Raw genomic sequence first — 19,983 nt, 5'->3', positions numbered from 1 at the left:
GCATTTTTAAATTTTTATGCATTAATTACAGCTTTGATTTATATTTTGGAATCCTTGGTGCACCATTTGGAATCCTTGGTGCACCATGATAGCTGTGTTCCAATATCTCAGGGGTTGCCACAAAGAAGAGGGAGTCAAACTATTCTCCAAGGTACCTGAGGGTAGAACAAGAAGCAATGGGTGTAAACTAATCAAGGAGAGAAGCAACTTAGAACTGAGGAGACATTTCCTGACAGTTAGAACAATTAATCAGTGGAACAGCTTGCCTCCAGAAGTTGTGAATGCCCCAACACTGGAAGTCTTTAAGAAGATGTTGGATAGCCATCTGTCTGAAACGGTATAGGGTTTCCTGCCTAGGCAGGGGGTTGGACTAGAAGACCTCCAAGGTCCCTTCCAACTCTACTATTGTATGTATTTAGTTGCAATTAGTCATGATGGACAAGAATTGGAAAGAGAAGTTGGCCCTGCTGCTATGTCTGTTTTATCTATATCTCATGGCATAGCAACTCTATTATATAAAATTCATACTATCTACCAGAAAGGATACCATTGTAAATGGTAAGGATCTACAAATCCAATTTGAAGATGATTTAGACCAAAATATTGTTGTTCATCTGAAGCAACAACAACCTCATTATGCTCTTAGATGAACAGAAAAAAATAATACAAGGAACAATAATTCAGTGACATTAATGAACTTAGTAAATGTCAACTGCTATATCCTGGATCATATAATTAGCTAGTTGCTACCTTGAAGATGCTGTGGGACAGTGGGTTCTAGTTGCAAAAAGGCAACCTTTTGCAACTAAGTAAGTTATTCTGAGGTCTCTCTCAGCAAGTAAATAATCAGTATAGATTTGGTCTCTGTGACCTGGGAAATTGGATTATAAAGCATTCAGTTGATTGCTTCCATCTCCTCACTTTGCAGGGACATACTCTCTGTGTAGCTACCCTTTAAGATTGTTGAATGGGAAGCATTAAAGTGGCCTCTGGAGAATGCAGATGGTACTTCAGGTGGTTAACTGAAAATAGATAAAACTGCAGGAGAGATTCTCTGGCTTTCCTTGAGATCATAATAGGTCCCTGTAGTTTGGCTTGAAAAGATTTGCCATTCTGTGTCCCAAATGCACTGCCTGATTCTTTGGCTTTATCTGACCCCCGAAAACAATATGTATTCCAGAGAGAGGAACAGATGATCCCAATTTGTTAATAATGTTGTTCCTCCTTTGTGACTTAGGACCGTCAAATATAAGAATTGGAAAGCAGCCAGGCTGCACCTAGATGGAATGACAGAATGGGAAGAAATCCCCCAATTTTTTTTCCGTATCATTTTAGAGGCATCCAATTTAATTCAAAAGATCTAATTACTCTGCTCATTTGATTTTGAAGTCTGATTCAACTGAATTGCCTCAAAACAATCTCAGCTTAGAGCATTCATATAGCCTAGGTCCTAGGACAATAGTATGGAAAGCTACCAAAGTGTTCATTAAAGGAACAGCATCCCTATAGAACAGTGTTTGTCAACCTTGACAACTTGAAGTCCTGTGGACTTCAACTCCCAGAATACCCCAGCCAGCTGGCTGGGGAATTCTGGGAGTTGAAGTCCATAGGACTTCAGGTCGCTATAGATGCTGACCTAGGATATTCCAGCACAAAAGGAAATCCTCATTTAAATGAATTTTTAAAAAAATTAAATATATAATTTTGCAAGACAAAGATCATCATTTTCTTTCCTTATTTGTAAAACTCTTGTTATTGATTAATAGTTTGTTAAATTTATTAACATAAGGTAACCCATTTTTTTAAAAAAAAACTTCTGGGGTTTCCATGGGCAGTTGTCCACATGTGTTCTAAGTGGCTACTCCTTGTGAGGAGACCACAAGACGGTGGTTTTCCATTGGTTTGAGCACTGGGAGATGACATGATTAGCCATCTTGCTTATAACTATAGCAGAGACTTTTAAAGAACATTAAGTAAATAAAGTTCTGATTTTAGAAAATTATAAACAGACTAAGAATCAAGATATTGAAAATGTTACAATAAGATTTTAGAATTAAGTATAAAGTACAAAGAGCTTCTTGTAGAAAATAAATCCCATTTTGGTTTTTAGATAACATAGAAAAGCAATTTTATGATTTCAAAAAATAGATACTAGAGGGGACTAAATATTTTAGACTGATGAAAAATATGCAGGCCTGTAAGATGGTGTAGAACATCATTACAACAAAAATATTGAAGGAAATTTTTGAAGAATGGAATCAGAAAATAGTAGCCACGAAATTAACAATGCCAGTAATGATGTCTGCTTCTGTGGATAGACTATATCCAAAGTTATTGAAGAAATGACAAATAAAGGACACATTTGGTATTGAAAATGAATTTACACCTGGCAGGCTAAGAGAGTGACTTAGAAAAGAATGCTATAATGGATCTACAAAACAAAGTGCCCAACTGTTTAAAATTTAAAAGGTAAATACAAATGATGATCTTGATATATTTTTTCTTACTGGATTTACAAAAGATGATTATTAAGACCGTGAAGAACTCTGTGTGATGGCCAAAGAAGAAATGAAGAGAAATAAAAGTTTTTGGCTTTATTTGAATGGATTTAATATTAAGACAGAAGTAAAAGAAAGGAATTTAAAGTGGTTTATTTGATCCAGGTTAAAACAAGGTATGTTATTATTTCTGGCTATCCTTTACGAACTTTCTGCTGCACCAGGATTGAATGATGTTTTATGGATTTCTTTCCTCTTCCTTTATTATATTCTACTTTTCTCTTTCTTTTTCCTTGAAGTTTTTACTCTTTATTTCTATTCTCTTTTCTTTAAATTAAATTTATATTAGATTTTACTATTGTAATCAAAATTCACATACACACATATGTAGGCATAAGAGTATGTAATTAGCTACTCATTGTAGGCTTTACTCAATAGTTCAAAGACAGAAATATCTTATAGAGATATTTTCAAGAATATGACAGTTAATTGACTACATAGTTAAGCAATGTAAGACTAGATTGGATATCTTATACTATATATCTTATCAGGCCAATATACATGTGCGTGTAGTTTTCTGTTAGATGATATGTTAGTAGTTTTCAAAATTTACAGTATATAGCAGACAGAAATGAATATTCAGAATACAATCAAATCTTAATTATGGTCCTAGATGTAATAGCACTGAGAATGTTTATTGGAATGGCATTTGTGTAGTATATGTGTGTGTGACAGTGTAAGTATGAGTAATATTATTATAACTATTATAAAGTTATAGTATAACCATTATAAAGTAGAGCATGAAAGGGTAATGTATGGCAAAGATCACTCTCTAGTTTCACGCTGTTTGAATTACAGTTTAAATTATGTATTTCAACTAAAGTTATATAGTTGCTTTTATAAACAACTGTATTGAAAACTAGACAACCTGTGATTTACTGGGTCAATGTTTCAGAGATATTTCTTTCTCTTTTTTTATAAATTTTATTTTGTTTGTACAAACTTCACATCTTTGCAACACATTACGTTTTTTACCTATCTGTTATGTCTGTTTTATCTATACCAATAAATCTTTTATAACTGTGACTTCATATATTTGTGCATTTACATTATTTCATACTTTTTTCACTCTATATATAATATTCTATATGTTCTATGTATATCAGTTTTTACATTTATGTCATTTTGTAAAATATATAACATGGCTTTATATATTTGTTACATTATTTCATCCATTTTTTTTCATTCTAGATGTAATATTCTATATATTCTATCTGTAACAGTTTTTACTACATTTACATCATTTTGTGTAATATTTATTTGCTATAGTCTATAGAGATATTTCTTTACCTGATTCCTCAATGTCTTCTTACAATGGCAAGAGCTTGGAATGTACTGCCTTCACTGGAAACGTTCTTAAAAATTTAGGAAGATAGTCAAAAATGTCTCTGCCTTGAAAGTAGCCAATATTGATTTATAGAGCACAGTCAAACCTCAGAAAATGTTTTAGGGGCTTTTGTATCATGTCATAAGGTCAGTAAGGACAGTTAGGTCAATAAACCTAACCAGTTTAATATTGGTTTGCTTGTGCTGGCGCATCTGTGCAACGCATCTGGATGGGTGGGCGGATTCTCCCGCCGTCGCTACTACTGGTTTGGCCGAACTGGGAGCAACCCACCTCTGCATAAGGTGATTTGTGATAGTTTTTTACATAATAACATTTGCTAAATTTCAATAACATGGTAGTGATGGGTTCTGAATTTTGGATGCAGTCTATAAGTTTCCCATTTGAAGTACCTTGGCTGAAAACAAAGCTTTGCACCATTTTGCCCAGTTAAAGGTTGTAGACACAAGAATTTTAATAGTATAACACACACACACACACACAAGATTGTGATAGAAACATCCTAGAAGATTGTGTGAAATGGGCCAATTTATGTAAAGGATGGATTAGTTATCAACTGACATTGATGAGTAGCTAGGAAAAAATATTATTGTCTGCTTCATTGGAATAGGAGCCCAAGTTTATAGGAAAACCTACATGCCTGTGATCTACATATACTTTCTCAAGTTGAGAAGAAAACTCTAACAATCTCAGCTGCTACTTACTCAAGTGTACTGCCCTTGTAGTAAAATAAAATTTAACTAAAGGGGGAAAAATATTTTCAACATAGCCTTCACTGCTGACCAAGTTTTTCATTTTTGTGCGGTGCTACGTTATACTCAAAACTATATATATATTGATTTACTACATGCATAAAACCATACAAGCTGACACAATATAGCACATTTATGGAAATATGTTTCTAATCAATGGTCTGAGGAAGTGGCTACTCCTAAGCTAAATAGAATCAGGCTGGGCTAATGCTTGATGGAAAACCTCCAAAAAAACCCAGGGCTTCAGGCTAAATTGGGAAGCAAAATAACATTCTGAAAGAAAGCAGTGGCAAGCCATTTCCATACGGCTGCCAAAAAAGCCCGCATGTGAAGTCTCCAATAATTGAGCTCAACTCCAAGGAACTTTTTTTCCTGGACAGTTGATAATAAACTGTTGTTGGCTCAACTATCATTTATGTGTTAAGGTTTTCCTGTGAAGCCTCATTTCCTACATAGCCTGTGTAGCCTCAAGCTGTACAGAATATGAGGATTGCATCTTTAGGTGCTCATGTACTTAATATTTGAAAGAGCTATTTGTAGAATAGCAAGTAACCTTTAAGTTAGGCTTCTCCCAAACATATATTACTCTTTGACTAAATTAGAATAGAAAACACTTTATTAAAACTATTGCTACATCTGTCTTGCATACACCCACCTACATTCTTGAAAAGAGTTTTGTTATGAATGGATTTCAAGTACCTGAAAAAAGCCTCTAAGATAAAACCATGTACTTGAAATGGATTTCAATCATCAAAGTGCCCAACCAACATAGCAATTACACACACACACAAACACACACACACACACACAGAATTTTAAAATGGAAGATACATTCCTTCTTTCAAGTTTTTCAGTTTTAAATGTTTCTTTCCCTACTCTCTGCCTGTGTTAGCCTCAGCACCATCCCCTCATCTGGTAGCAGGATGGATGAGCTTCGGTGAACCATCCCACCTCTTCATATGATCTTCTCTGACAGCAAGAGAGAGGATAGCAACGAAGTAGTTTTCTGCAACACACAGAGCTATGGCATCTTCTTTATTAAGTCCAGAGCCGCAAGGTCCAGAGTGAAGAATTTCTACTGCATGCCGATCTAAGAGTCAATCCCTTGCATCCTATTTAAAAAGACTAGCTGATATGATGAAGATAACCTCTGTTCGAAATCAGTCCTATATCACTGTTTCCAAGGGATTATCTAGTGGGCAAATTAGGCAATAGATGGTGTTCAGCAGATGTGAAGAAGGCTCAGTGAAGGTAGAAAACTGAAATAGAACTTATGTGTTTTTTGTACACTGCAGATTTTCTTGCCAAGTTTATCTGCTGCTTGAGAAAAACGAAACAGAGAAACAGAATAACCAAGGGCAGGAAAAAAGCAGTGGGAACAGGAGCAACTTCTGACTTCCTGTGGGCCATTCCATTGACTTTCCTTCTGGAAATTGACAGGGAGCATTGGAAATATCCCCTCCCCTTCTGAAGAGGCAGGTAAATGGCTGCTACTGAGTGGGGGGAGGGAATGAAGAATTGTGACAATGGCTGAGAAATTCTCATGGAGTATTGAAAGTTCATGTGACTGTAGTAGCAATCCGAGACCTCAGCAGCAGCCACTAGGACTGGAGCTATCACATTTTCCCTAAATTTCATTCCCTTGGATGTTGTGGGTCTTGGATTTGGACACATTCTCGAAGTTAATTTAAGATATCTTGGTTCAAAAATTGTAGCCCTATAATGTAGAATGTTTTGCCTTGTCTAAAGATCATGATGAGATTTTTAGTAGTATATAGATGAATGGCTGATCTCTCCATGGAAGTTATGCAGAAAAACCATATTACAAGGTATCCTAAAAATGCTCGCTTATTGATTGATTGATTTTTTATTTATTTGTTTATTTATGTATTTTATTTAGTTTGTCAAACATGTACGAGATAACAGGTATAAGTATAAACATGGACATGAGCACATGAAATCAGTACAAATAAATGTGGACAGTAGGACAGGGATGGTAGGCACTCTGGTGTGCTTATGTACACCCCCTACACACCTCTTAGGAATCAGGTGAGGTCCACGATAGACAGTTTAAGGTTGAAGCTGGGGGGTGGGTTAGAGGATGTAACAACAGGATTGACCACTCTACTGCTGAAGTCGTTTTTTCTGCCATCGAGTTTGGAGCAGTTTACCTTCAGTTTGTATCTATTGTTTGCCTGTGTATTATTGCGGTCAAAGCTGAAGTAGTCGTTGACAGGTAGCAGACAATTTTGTGTACTATGCTTAGGTCAGACTGTAGGCGATGTAGTTCAAGTTTGTCCAAACCCAAAATTTCAAGCCTGGTGGCATAAGGTATTCTATTATGAGCAGCGGAGTGCAGTACTCTTCTCATGAAATACCTCTGGACCACCTCTATTGTATTAATGTCCAATATACAGTGTGGATTCCAGGCGGAAGAGCTGTATATGAGGATTGGACTGGCAAAGGTTTTGTATGCCCTAGTGAGCAGTACAGTGTTACCAGCGAAAAAGTTTCGCAAAATTAGGTTAACAACTCTTCATTACTTTTTGGCAATGCTGTCACAATGAGCTCTGGGGCTTAGATCATTTGAAATGAGTACTCCTAGGTCCTTGACAGAGTGAAGGTCATCTATGAGGTCGTATCCGCCCAGGGTATATTTGGTGTTCTGATTTTTGTTGCCAATGTGCAGAGCATTTGTTAGTTGAGATTTGAACAATTTGCCAATTTTTCGACCATTCTGACATATGGTCAAGGTTGCTTTGTAGGGCAGCAGTATTGTCGGTGGTGTTAAATAGTTTTACGACATCAGCGACTAGGACGCAGCTGCTTATAATATGATCGCAAAGGACATTTATGTAAAGCAGAAAAAGAGTGGGTCCTACCCTGCATATCTGCTGCTTAGCTGGTAAAAACACTAATCTGTCTTGTGTGCTAACTAGGATCAATACCAATTAGCATTTGGATGAGAATTTTACAAGTGTAAGATAGATTGGGAAAACATATTGGAAGAAAGCAGCCAATTTGGTTTTAATGCCAAGAAATCTACAATACATAAGTAAAACTAAATTCAACAGTGCTTTTAAAAATTGCATACTAGTTATATGTTATATAGATAACATAACAAAAATGTTATATAGGTAACATTTTTCAGGCTAATATTCTTTACTTATGCTAAATTCTCCAGGATTCCTTGAAAGATTGCTATAATTCTGTTTGATACCTGTCCAAGGTCAACTACTTGTTACAAGGTCACACAAGATTTTAATCAACTTTCTTCACAATTTAATTTAACCATGTTCAGAATCACTAGCTTTTTTTTTTCTGATGCTTGTTTCATTCTTCATGCAGAATCACAAGTGAGAGAAGGAGGGGGCAACATGAAGTGGTAGAGTTTTTAATTAACCAATTCTTTGAGTTAAAGGTTTTAATTAATTAATTTGAAAAGGGTTATAAAGTACTTACAGAATGGAAACCAAACAAGGTCTCTATCAAACTTGAATCCCATTGAAAACCCTGAAGTGAAACCAGGGTAGCAACTAGATATCTGAATCTGTAATCATGGAACCATCCTGAAAAGGACATTACCTGCAGATCTTAAAAATTAAGCAGGTTCATAATAGGAGAGGTGATAAATTTAGACATTCAGGCTGTATGTCAAATGACCTCACATTAATTTGTGCTAACAAACTATTTGCAATCAGGGCAGTGCTTAGTGTAAACACCATATGATTCCTGGGCCTTGTAACATTTAGCAGTTTAGTCAAATGTGTGTATATACACTATGCACACACATTGTCTGTACATATGCACACACAGAATCCAAAAATATCTTATGAACATTTCAGATTTTTTTTTAATTAATCCTTTTGTCCATGTGAACATTTGGGTGGAAAATAGCAATCATATATATTAGTGGAGGATATTTTAACTGAAATGATATTTTTGGATCTCTGCTCTGAATTCATCAATGAGGTTCTTTACAGAAAGACAACATAATTATGGATTCAAGGTGTCAGGATTTTCCTTTAAAAAAACACATACACAAAATAACACATTTACAATTATTACACGGATCATATTTTCCTTCTCCCAAATTTGCTCTGATCTGTTTCTGCATCTCGAAACTCCATCCTTCTCTGGTTATTTTCTGTAATTTCTTTCTCTTTAACCTGTCTTTCTTTTTGGAACTCATGAATTCTAGGGTTATATGTTTGAGCTTATAGTAGCCTCAGAGATGATAACTGAGCTGCTTTTAATTTGCTACCAAGACACATCATGAAGACCATGGGGAAGCACTCTTTTTCTGACAAGATGAAGCTGAATTATGCAATCAGGCATTCGTGCTCATGTGATTGAGAGACTCTGCAGTAACTGCTCTCCTTCTGCATAGTGGTTGTTATGCATCCTGTTGACAATCAACTCATCACTAAGTGCATCTTTCTGTGTCTTGTCAGTTGCTTCGGCTGCCTGCTGTTTCAAGAGACGTGCTGTTCTTTGCTTCTGGGTTTTTTTTTTTTTTTTTTGAATTGCCTATACACTCATTCACCCTGCAGTATATCTGGGTGATTCACCCAACTCCAACAAATTTGCCAATATCATAAGGTGAAGCTAAATAAATTGCAATGTTCGTTCTTTCCCATTTTAAATAAGTTTGATTTTTCTCCCTTCTGATTAGAGTTAGTTTTTCTACTTTATTTTGTGGTTTGCCTTAGTTGGCATAGCTTTTTTGCTAGAAAACTCCAGTCAATGTTCTCTTTAAACATACCAATAAATTTCTTGAAGTATAGCCATATGTTGCGTTGAGTCATATGTACTTATGTTGATAAGAATCTGAGCTCTGTTTTTGGATGGCACTTTCAAGGATTTGCAGGAAAATCACTTTGCTTTTAAAGCCCACTGCTTCTTGTCCTATGGGAGAAGTAGTACTCCCTCGATAGTGAATCTTGTTTGCCATTGATCAAATCTATACTTACATTATGAGCTCTCTTAGCATAGCTAGGGGAAAAAAACCTTTCTGAAATCTGAAATCCTGTTGTAAATGAGCATAGACAGTCTGAGTTAAATAGACTAAGAATCAGATTTGGAAAAAAAAACAATATGAAATGTCTTTACATATTTCTATCCACTTTAATGCAACATTTTAACATTGCATGATAATCAGGAGACTATTAGAATCAAGCAATAAGCCAATGTTTCAGATTGGCTTTATGCTAATTTGACATTGTTTTAGAGGACATTTCATGTGAAGATGTGGGATTAAATCATAAAATTCGAGAAGTCAGTGGAATGGAATAGCACATTTTCCCTGGGTGGCAAAAAAACCACTCCAAGCATCTCTAGGGAACACGTTTCTGCCTTCTGTTTTAGGCAGAAGGTCCCATTACTCAGTAGTAAAGCACAAGCATTGCATCAAGAAACTGTCCTTCGCTTTAACTAAGGGGAATATCAGTATCAGTTTTGTTCTGTTCTTGTATATGAAAGATGTGATATACATGAAAAAGAAATGGAGGAGGATGAGACAATACTCTCTGTATCTAGTTCTTATCACTGCCAGCTGGGTGAACAAAAGTTCAGGTACTGTGATTTATTGAGTGTAAAGTAGGTGCCAGTTGACTGAGGATCAGAGCTTATCCCTTCTGTGGGCTAGGGCAGCCTACTGAACCAAATGAATCAAAAGTCACCATCACCTTTCTGTTGTCCAGGTCTTCATTTTGCTCAGCAGACCATTTTCTTTCTTGGTTGACCATGGGTTCCCCTTCCTGTTTCTGCCTGATACATATATGGTAAATATTAAGAATGCAGGAGTTTATCACAGTGTACTCAGATATCACTAACCAATGTCTTTGACACAATGGACAATTTAGTCACATCAGCCACAATCCTAATAAATAGGTGTGCACAACCTGTGAGCCTAATTTGACTTGGCTTCCAAGTAGAATTGGATGGTCATTTTTGCTGTATAGAGAGTCCTATTTCCCTTTCATTGCAGTCTGCTGCTTGGAAGAGAGATAAGAGGTGGTCAGAAAAAGCAGCGAGAGGAGGAGAGAAAGACAGAGACTGGTGGCTCCATAGCTTCTTTTTGCCCAGGGCACCATATATATCCATTGGAATTTAGCTCCTTGGCAGAGGAAAGTTTGTCCATCGCTGCTCATAGGAAGTAAGCTTAATTTGGATGGCATAGGTCTAATTTATAAAACAGATTAAGCTCTAATATATGCTTTTCAAGTAGCTAATAAGAAATTATTTATGTCCAGTTGGATTGCTTGCAATTAAAAACAGAATCAAACTGGAAATAATTACCTTATTGGTAATGATTACCTTATAATTACCTTATTGGTAACTGGAAATAATTATCTTATTGCATTCTTTGATAATGTGACAAAATTAGTGGACCAGAGGAATGCCGTCAATATAGTTCACTTGGACTTCAGTAAGGCTTTTGATAAGGTAGACCTACTACTAGATAACCTACTACTAGATAAAGTAGAAGAATGTGGGTTAGACAGCATCACCACCAGATGGATTCGTAACTGGCTGACCAACCGCACTCAACGTGTAGTCCTCAATGGAACTGCATCTACATGGAGGGAAGTATGCAGTGGAGTACCCCAAGGCTCTGTTTTAGGCCCAGTACTCTTCAACATCTTCATCAATGATTTGGATGAGGGAATAAATGGGGAAGTCATCATATTTGCAGATGACACCAAGCTGGCAGGAATAGCCAACACTCCAGAAGATAAGCTTAAGATACAGAAGGATCTTGACAAACTTGAACATTGGGCACTATCTAATAAAATGAAATTCAATGGTGAAAAGAGAAAGGTTCTACATTAGGCAACAAAAATGGAATGCACAGGTACAGTATAGGTGATACCTTGCTCAGTAGTAGTAACTGTGAAAGGGATCTTGGAGTCCTAGTGGACAACCATTTAAATAGGAGCCAGCAGTGTGCAGCAGCTGCCAAAAAAGCCAACACAGTTCTAGGCTGCGTCAACAGAGGGATAGAATCAAGATCACGTGAAGTGTTAATACCACTTTATAATGCCTTGGAAAGGCCACACTTGGAATACTGCATTCAGTTCGGGTCCCCATGATGTAAAAAAGATGTGGAGACTCTAGAAAGAGTGCAGAGAAGAGCAACAAAGATGATTAGGGGACTGGAGACTAAAACATATGAAGAACGGTTGCAGGAACTGGGTATGTTTAGCTTAAGAGAAAGAAGGACTAGGGGAGACATGATAGTTCCAATATCTCAGGGGTTGCCACAAAGAAGAGGGAGTCAAACTATTCTCCAAGGCACCTGAGGGTAGAACAAGAAGCAATGGGTGGAAACTAATCAAGGAGAGAAGCAACTTAGAACGGAGGAGAAATTTCCTGACAGTTAGAACAATTAATCAGTGGAACAGCTTGCCTCCAGAAGTTGTGAATGCCCCAACACCGGAAGTCTTTAAGAAGATGGTGGATAGCTATTTGTCTGAAACGGTATAGGGTTTCCTGCCTAGGCAGGGGGTTGGACTAGAAGACCTCCAAGGTCCCTTCCAACTCTACTATTGTATTGTATTGTATTACCATTTAGCTGCTAGAAACGGGCAGGTAATGTATGGTGCTCCTTGCTGAACTGCAGACCTTAGAATTCGTCTCTACTACTGGCCTTGTTTCTTAAGGATGTTGTGAATTGTACTCTCTGAGATACCTACTTTTATTCCAGAACACAGGTAGTGCACTTTTTTTTAGTCTCAATGACAGAAAAAAATTCCTTCCTTCCTCTCATTTCTCCCTCCCTCCCTTCCTGCAAATCCAGGTGCCATGGTGATATCACTGGCAGCTTTACACTTCCATATCCCCTCTTATTTCAATATTTTTAGCTCAAAGCTGTACTACTGCAAATCTGTCAGATTAGCAATGTGATCTCTGGATTTTCTAGGAACTGCCAATCCTGTGAGTAAGGAAGCAATCCCATTTAAAAACCATAATAAAAAGAGAAAGGATTATGAAGATTATGTTCATTTCTTTGCTTTTATTTTCTTTATATTGTTTGGTCAAAATTCAACAGAGAATTCTCCTTGCAGTGGACTTACTGGTGGTAGTAGCGTGTCTATTGTTCCCAAAGGTCTAGGAATCAGAGTATTTTTATTATGGTTGTACAGAGCACTGCATTATTTATGTCATGCAAATGTTCCCCATTACAGTGAAATCTGTCATTGAAAGCTCCACTGTTACTTGTGAAAGCATGGTGGTTTCTATGCATTAACATGAAGCCATGTCAGCAATGGTTTCAGGTTAATTTTGTTAATGAAAAAACAAACCAGAGTGTATTGAACATTTAACTGTATTTTAACATATATGTGTCCAATGTTTGAGAGTGAGAGGTTACCTCTACTTCCCAAGCTTTCAGAGGGCAAGACAGTATTATTCAATGATTCCACTATGACATCAGTGGAATAGGTAGAATTCAAAGTTTTTTTGGAATTTGATTTGGAGGTGAGAATAGGAATTGAAGGCTTTGAAAGACACACCATTCTATCTTTAAACATCTCCCAATTTCCTCCAGAGAGCCCTGAAATTTCATTGCCATTTTTTTTTTTTACAAATATTGGCAGAGCAACTTGGAGGCCAGAGAGCTCCAAGTTCCTGCAGCAGGCTCCTGGGAGATTACATGTGGCTTGTGGGTTGCCTTCTGTGTTGGACTATGTATTAGTCTCTACATTTAAGAACTCTGATAATAATGTTACCAGTATATCATATTTCAATTCTCTTAGAAGATGCAGCAAGATTTGAAAATAGATTAATAATGTTCCAGTGTCTTACTGATAAATTCAGTTTGCGTACCAATTGGTGAAGTATGCAATAATTAGTTTGATGTCTACATTTCAGTAGGGGAAGAAGCAAATTAATCTAATTAAAATAATTGGAAATTCAAGTAATTTTATAGGCAAACCTGTCAGCCAGTTGTAACCGATAAAGTTGTATGGACAATTTTGTTCTATGGAGAAGAAATGTGCCAAATGATTTTATTAGCTTATTAATATTATGAAAGTAAAATGAGCTGTCTTAGGCCTTTAACCTTTGTTAACAAGGAGGAATTTGGTAGTTCTACTTGTTAAGCTGCAGTCTTTTTCATACTTTTTGGCGTGTGAATCCACTGGGCTCCAAGTTCTGGCTATGCAGCTATAGTGTTGCTCATTTATTTATTCAGAATGCTCCTTCCTATTTTCCCCACAACAACTCAATGAAGTGGGTTGGGCTGAGGGTGAATGACTGGTCTAAAGTCATCCAGCTGTTTTTTCATGCCTAAAGCAGGACTACAGCTAACAATCTCCTGGTTTTTAGGCTGGCGCCTTCACCACTAGATTAGCTTGATACTATGATCTAATACATGCATATTCATTGTAGGTTTCAGAAATCCATCACACAGTTTGTGTCCAAAATATCTGTCTGCCTTTCGCATAGTTTATTTGGCTTTTATAAAGTTTTTACAAGCAAAGCACAGAGCAACAACACATTGCAATAACAGGTTCACTCCCCCAAATCTTCCCTAGAGAATCAAGAATACTATTCAGGCCAAGGTTACCTCATGCCTTTGCTCTGGTGAATTAATGAGCTAATAGATAACGGCTGTGCATCACCTTTCCCTTATTCCTGCATTTGCTTCTGCTAATTAGGTGAGTTTGTAGGTTTCCAAGATAAACAGCCACTGAGATCATGGTAATTTCTACGCATATCTTTACGTAAGCCTTACCTCTCATTCCTACAATTCATGCCAAAAACCTTCCTATATTTAGTTATTAAATGAGTAAGTGGTTGTGCTTTGCTAAAAATACATATATAATGTTGTTTGCAAGATATATGTCTGAGTAAGGCAAGATAAGCTAGGTTCATGCCAAAGAGTTCAAATAAGACGTATCTCCCCTTGACTTAATATCTATGCATTATATATGCTGTACTGAAAAAAAAATCACACTCCTTCTCCCTATCCATTCCACTCCAATTATTAGATTATTTCAAAGTTTTGAGCAACTCTATTCAGACAGGCAAGTTTAGCTATCTAGCCCTGAAGCAGGGAACTGCTGGATTAGCTTTTGGTCAATGGGTTCATTCCTTTCCATTCAAGTATGGTTGCTCTCTAAGACCTATAGCAATTTCATCTTCTGATCATATGGCATGTATGTTTCTTCACAGACTGAAGGCTGTTATCTGGCATTGTCGCAAGAATCAGAAATCTAAAGAATGAAACTAAGCTGTTAAATATATTTTTTTTCACCTGTGAAGGAAAGGAAGTGTGAAAGAACATTGTGCGGAGAGTCTATTATTTAAGGATAGGTCTACAATTCAAACATACCTTATAGCATTAAGATTGTTCATTTATGTCTAACACAATCTATCTATCAAAATGCAATCCCCGCTGTAAGAAAACTTTGAATCTCACTTCTTTTCATTTCAAGGGAATGGGTGATTTTTACTGCCTTCCCTTCTGTCTCCCACCCACCAGTTTATTTCAAGGTCCATAGTCCAGGATGAAAAGGCTCAAGGGCATATGCTCCTTCCATAAAACACATCAACTGATGGTGTTACCACCCACCAATGTGAAGACATGCATTTTTATAATGATTTGGAAGGAGGGGTGACATTTTGCATTTATAATATGGAAATGGCTTTCATAGAGTTATTACTAGTGCGTATGCCATTAAGGTTGGACAAGCTGATATTCAGCAATAACACATATCTGTTGTAGAATGGAGTAGAGTGCAATTTGAACAGTCTTCCTCAGTTTGCAATGCCTATTCTGATAAAGTTTTTGAAGATCTAGTCCAGTTATGTTCACTTTTGTGATCTCACACAAAAACTAAAAATATAAAAAAGGGAAGCGATTTTTGTGGACCTCTTCCTTTTAAGTGTAAAAACACCTCTGACACTAGTGCATCCTAAAATAGTGCTTGCTTTTCTTACTCACTTGTAATAGAAAAGACAAAAATAATGAAGGTGATAGATTCGGCAGGAATAGCAGTATTTTTCTCAGCACATATGGAAGCTATTAGAACAAGGACAACACAACTATAATCTACGAAAAGTAATATGGTTGCTTTATCCACCACATGCAAAAAACAAACAAAACAATTTGACATGTAACACATGTTCTGTCACAATAAATTAACTTGTAATAAATCTGGCCATTGGGAAATGTTTCCTGAAAATACTTTGTACCACAAGTAAAAAATAGATTGATAGGCTGATAGACGAAGGCAATGAAGTTTGATAATGCTAATCAGCAAGAATCTGTTTAGCAGAAGTCTATATGAACCGAAATTACAGTAACATCTAATTCATTCTCTGTAGGAAGATTCATCTTATTTACAATCTGACTTGATGCTAATTCGTACAAATACACATTCGTACAAATACACATTCTGGTTCATCTGTGAAATGAGGATGGAAACAAGAAGTCAAATTTCCCCAAGTGTTGTGGCCCGCCGGCGGCCAGCATGGCTGGCAGCAGAATTGGACAGTGAGGAGGTTGGGGAGGAACATGGGCCAGTCCTGGGGGTTGAGGAAAGCTCAGACGAGGGCTCCGCATCAGAGGCAGAGAAGGCGTTAGACAGCAGTGAGGCAGAAGAACAGCTGGAGCCTGTTCCCAGTGTGTGAATACGCAGAGCTGCCAGAAGACAAGAACAACTAAGAAAGCAGGGTCGACTTACAGTAAAGCCACCCCTTGGAGGTGATTGACCCCTCCCATAGGAAACAAAAGAGGAACGAACGGGGAGTGGGCTTGTACAGGAAACTGTTGTGTCCGGGCAGATGACGTCAGGGAGTTTCCTCTGACAGCCGGCATCTGCACTAGCAACAGCCAGGTCGCGTCTGATTGGCCAAGACGCGACCTGGCTGAGAGCGGGGAAACCCTGGCTTGGGGATTGGCTGGTTCGTCTGACAGCTTCGTATAAATAGCTGTCAGACGAACCCTGCTTTGATTCTCTCCTGTATTTGACTGTGAACTGCTCTGTTAATAAAAGTTGGTTGAATTCTCCTCACGACTCGGCTCGCCTTTCGTTCGCATTTAACACTGGCGACGAAGGTGGGATCCAGCCGCTAACCCACCGAATCCACCGAGCGTGTCTTCTTGTCACCATCGCACCGGCGACCTGTTTTCCTGGCCGGCTTATCCGTTCCTGAGGAGATCATGTCGGCAATGCCAACTTTTGTGCCTTTTGGCTGCGACGGCGAGACGTGGGAAGCGTTCATGGAGCGCTTCGAGTGTTACCTCATAGCCAACGGTCGTCGCGACGCTCCAGACGATGAGAAGTGCAGTTTCTTCTTGAGCTGTTGCGGCACTCCAATGTTTAGTGCCGCTCGCTCAATAGCCGCCCCACAGCCCGTTCATTCTCTGGACTGGGCGACACTAACTGAACGCCTGCAGCGCCACTACGCCCCCACTCCATCCTGGGTGGCGAGGCACTACGCTTTCCGGCGCTGCGTACAGAAGCCGGAGGAGTCGGTGAGCCAATTCCTCCAGTCGCTTCGCACCGCGGCGATGAGGTGCGAGTTTGCCGACCTCGATCGCAACCTGACGGAACAGTTCGTCAGCGGCGTAAAAGACCTGCGCCTTCGCCGGCGGCTCTTGTCACAGGCGGACATCACGCTGACTGGGGCCATCGAGCAAGCAAGGGCGGCTGAACTCTCCGACGAGTCAATGGCGGAGATGTTCAATCTGCCGCCCCCGCCAGGCCGCACTTGCTTGGTGGACGAACTAGTTCCCTTGCCAAGCGACTATCCGGAGGAGGGAGCGGTGGCGCGCATTGGCCAGTCCGCCAGAAGACGCGCTCCTCAGCGAGCCCGGGAAGCTGTGCCCGCTTGCCTTGGCTGTGGAGGCAACCACGACCGCTCGGGTTGCCCCTTTAAAAACGCAGTTTGCCGCCGCTGCCTGAAGAAGGGACATTTGGCTCAGGTCTGCCGAGCGCAGTTCCCCTTGCCACAGCGAGCAGAGGACGTCCCGACCACAGCCGCCGTTAAACAGCGACCCGGAGGCCGTGCTGGACGACAGCAGCAGCAGCAGCAGCAGCAGCAGCCTTCGCGCGGAGGCTGCTACGCCGTGGACGCAGACTTGCACGCCAACCCCACAGAGTTGGCCTTCCACACGGGTGCAGGTGCGGAGCGCATCAAGGCGTCGCTCCTCATAGAGGGCTCCCCCTGCACCATGGAGGTGGACTCGGGGTCGTCCCGATCCCTTTTGTCGTGGACAGAGTTCTCCCGCCTCTGTCCAGGCGTCTCAAAGACCCAGCTGGCCCCTCCAGACGCAACCCTACGGGACTACCAGGGGACTCTAATTCCTACCCTGGGTTGTCACCTGGTGCGGGTGGAATACGGGGACTATTCGGGATGCCTTCCTCTACTAGTAGTAGAAAAGCCTTTGCCGGCCCTCCTGGGCCTTGACTGGTTCCCGGCACTTGGCCTATCAGTGCACGGGATTAGACAAGTAGTGGCCACGCCTCCCGACGTGGCCGACGTCCTTGCCAGATTTTCTGATGTGTTTGATGGGCAGCTGGGGGCGTATAAGGGCACGCCCATCTCCTTGAACCTAGACCCCCAGGTTGCCCCCATTAGGCTGAAGGCCCGTAGGGTGCCTTTCGCTTTAAGGGCAAAGGTTGATGCGGAGCTTGACAAGCTCGTCGCGCAGGGAGTCTTGGAGCCGGTGGATTACTCCAAGTGGGAGACCCCTTTGGTCATCCCAGTTAAGGCGGATGGGTCCATTCGCCTCTGCGCCGACTTCAAATCCACCATCAACCTTGCCCTCCAAGCGAACCCCTATCCAGTTCCGGTAGTGCAGCACTTGCTCCACTCTTTGGGGCAGGGCTGCATCTTTGCGAAGCTGGATATGGCGCAGGCCTACCAGCAGCTCCCGGTGGATGACGAGGCGGCGGCTGCGCAGACCATCGTCACCCACCGTGGAGCTTTCCGTTGCCGCCGTTTGCAATTCGGCGTTTCCGTAGCCCCGGGGATCTTCCAGAGCCTCATGGAGCGGCTGCTCCATGGGCTCCCAGGCGTGGTTCCGTATTTCGATGACGTCCTGATCGCCGCTAGCAGCCGATCGGGCCTCATCGAAGTACTGGTGAAGGTCCTCGAGCGTTTCAGGGGCTCGGGTTTAAAATTAAAGCGCAGCAAATGCTCATTTGCTGTGCCTCGGGTTGATTTCCTGGGATTCACAATTGACGTCCAAGGGATTCACCCCACCCCTTCAAAAGTAGCAGCCATTAGGAACGCCCCCACGCCTGCCTCCAAGACGGAGCTGCAGGCGTTCCTTGGCTTGCTCAACTTCTACGGGCCTTTTCTGCCGCATAAGGCGTCACTAGCCGAGCCGCTGCATCGGTTGCTCGACCGATTGGCCGCCTGGCGCTGGGGCAGCCGCGAAGCGCATGCGTTCGCGGCTGTCAAAGACTTGCTGACGTCAGAGGCAGTCCTCGTTCAGTATTCGGACAAGCTGCCTTTGACTCTTGCTTGTGACGCCTCCCCCGTGGGTTTGGGGGCGGTCCTGAGCCATGTGCTGCCCAATGGCTCGGAGGCCCCCATAGCCTTTTATTCCCGGACACTGACTTCTGCGGAACGCAATTACAGCCAGATCGACAAGGAGGCTCTGGCTGCAGTGTCAGGGATTAAAAGGTTCCACGACTACCTCTATGGTCGGCACTTTACTTTGTTCACCGACCATAAGCCACTCCTTGGGCTTTTGGCAGGTAACAAGCCGACCCCTCCCATCCTGTCACCACGCATGACCAGGTGGACAGAGTTCCTGGCTGCTTACAGCTATACTCTGCTCTACCGCCCGGGCAAGCATTTAGGGCACGCTGATGCCCTCAGCCGCTGCCCCTTGCCCGTTGCTGACCCCCCGACAGTGCCTTGCCTGTCGGTCTTGGCCATAGCAGATTTGGCTCTGCCGCTCTCTTCCGGAGAGGTGGCCTCAAAGTCTAGGGCTGACCCTGACCTCTCCCAGGTCATCCTTTGGGTCCAAAGGGGCTGGCCTGAGGGTCCGGTGCCAGAGCACCTGCGTCCCTTCAGGGCCAGGCAGTTGGAGCTGTCACTTCACAGTGGGTGCCTCCTGTGGGGTGACAGGGTGGTCATTCCACCCAGCCTGCGCCATCAGGTGCTATCTCGCCTTCATGAGGGCCACCCGGGCATAGTGCGCATGAAATGCCTGGCGCGCAGCTATGTCTGGTGGCCTCGCATTGATGACGAGATAGCCGCCTGGGTGGCCGGCTGCTCCCCCTGCCAACATTCCCGACCGGCGCCACCGGCTGCCTGTCCTAGGGAATGGGAAGTGCCTCGTGGACCTTGGTCCCGTCTC

The 19,983-nt window shown here is 41.1% G+C and overlaps 1 protein-coding gene across 3 annotated transcripts in view; it reads left to right on the top strand.

Annotated features, from left to right (window-relative positions):
- The window catches only part of NALF1 (NALCN channel auxiliary factor 1), a 477,447-nt gene that overhangs the window by 398,452 nt on the left and 59,012 nt on the right, over positions 1 to 19,983 (top strand). The window contains exon 1 of one of the 3 annotated variants that reach the window (XR_014174816.1): positions 2,481 to 2,674. The exons of the other annotated variants lie outside the window; for them this stretch is intronic. The gene's annotated coding sequence lies outside the window, so the exon portion shown is untranslated. Of the gene's footprint in view, positions 1 to 2,480; positions 2,675 to 19,983 lie in introns of those variants that run through there. 3 annotated transcript variants of the gene reach the window in all.

The sequence above is a fragment of the Natrix helvetica genome (genome assembly GCF_964273705.1).
Source record: "Natrix helvetica genome assembly, chromosome: 3".
Taxonomy (NCBI): domain Eukaryota; kingdom Metazoa; phylum Chordata; class Lepidosauria; order Squamata; family Natricidae; genus Natrix; species Natrix helvetica.
The sequence above is the reverse complement of the archived record's forward strand: the minus strand, read 5'-3'. Positions and strand labels throughout refer to the sequence as shown.